The following is a 1,581-nucleotide window of genomic DNA, read 5'->3' on the forward strand; positions in this document are numbered from 1 at the left end:
AGCAGGCACCAGCACACCAACACACTCCTCTCCGCTAGTGATCTCATTCGACCGTACAATGTTCCTACGGACAGCTAGGATTAACAGTAGATTAGCGGGACATGTTCTTTGAGCAAAGGTGGCATCCGTATGACACAACTCTTTACTTGTATATAATTCCAGGAGATCAATGAAAACAGTGATAGTTTTTCCCCGAAATCATTGTTCATTTTCATTCACTTTTAACATGTTATCAGCACTTTCGCTCTACTGGACAGAGAGAACGCAGAGGCAACAAATGCCTCTGAACCATCACAGGTAAGCATGACGAAGATCGAGTTACCGTCACATGTTGTTCGTCAACTGTTCTTCGCCCTTCGTCGTGTCGGTAGAGTTCGTCGTGGCCCGATCCGTCACCACGGCCACCATGGACAACGCCACAGCGCCTTCGAGTGCCTTGGGCCTCGTGTTCACCGCAACATTGCCCATGGTCATGGCCATGGTCCTTTCGGCCGCCTTTTGACTCCGCTGTTCGTGATTTTCCGTTCCAATGCAGTTCCTCGTCGTTGATGGACCCTAGTTCGTGGCCGCCATGCTTCTCCTCCGCGTGATCTTCGTCTGCAGAGCCAGCCACCATCTCCTCGCCTTGGCTTGGACGGTGCCGGCCCCAGCAGCGCTGCGCCTCCAGCGGTTGAAGCCCCGCGCACCACCAGTCGTGGAAGCCCCGACGCCGCCCGTTGATGAAGTGGTTGTCGAGCCCATCGCTATACCCGCGTACGTCCCCATGGAGCCGATGTCGCCGGCACCGTCACCGCCTCGTTTCTGGTGCGACTTCTGCAAGGAGTTCACCTCGATCCCGCACACGCTTGAGTACTCATAGTCGTTGCCGACGCCCACACCAGCCTCTCCGACTCCAGTGGCGATAGGCAATGGCATCCCCCCGCTCGATCCGTGGTTTCTGAACACACGGGCTGCTCCCACGCTTAACGCCGTGAAGATTGAGGAAGAGGAGGATGTGGTGACCGGCCTCGGCATCGGCGACATCTTCAACAACGCGGCGAGGTCTGGCGTCTCGCCGTACTTCTTCCTCGATAGGGCCGGACCCTTGACTCCGCCTCCGACGACGACCCCGCCAACGGCTCCTCCTCCGCCCGTGACACGCGCGGAGGCTGCGGCCCACATGAAGGAGAAGGCTTTCCCGGCGGCTCCTCCAACTTCTGCTGAGGGCAGCGCCACCATGCCCCACATGATTCACCACCTCCGCGGCCGTAGGGTGGCCGCCGTGGACAAGCGCCCGGGGATCTGTCGGGGGACTTGGAACCCGGCTGTGCTCGGCCTCCCATCGGCGGAGGTGCTCAACATGGCTAGCGGCGACAGCGGCTTCTACTTCCCTGACGAGGGGGAGTCTTCCTCGACCTGATTCAAGGCGCCAGCGGCGGCGCAGTGACACTTGGAGGTGGTGGTGGCCTGCAGGCGGCGGCGTGCAACCCTAACTGTCGCTTGCTCCTTGCCTTCTAAAGGCCCGCGCTCGTAAATGGGCCGGCCCTATGGCCTGCGCCCTGCCCTCCCTCCCTGCTGTCTACTGTGCACCCAACTGGGCCA

The sequence above is a fragment of the Miscanthus floridulus genome, chromosome 4 (genome assembly GCF_019320115.1).
Source record: "Miscanthus floridulus cultivar M001 chromosome 4, ASM1932011v1, whole genome shotgun sequence".
In the NCBI taxonomy this organism is placed as follows: domain Eukaryota; kingdom Viridiplantae; phylum Streptophyta; class Magnoliopsida; order Poales; family Poaceae; genus Miscanthus; species Miscanthus floridulus.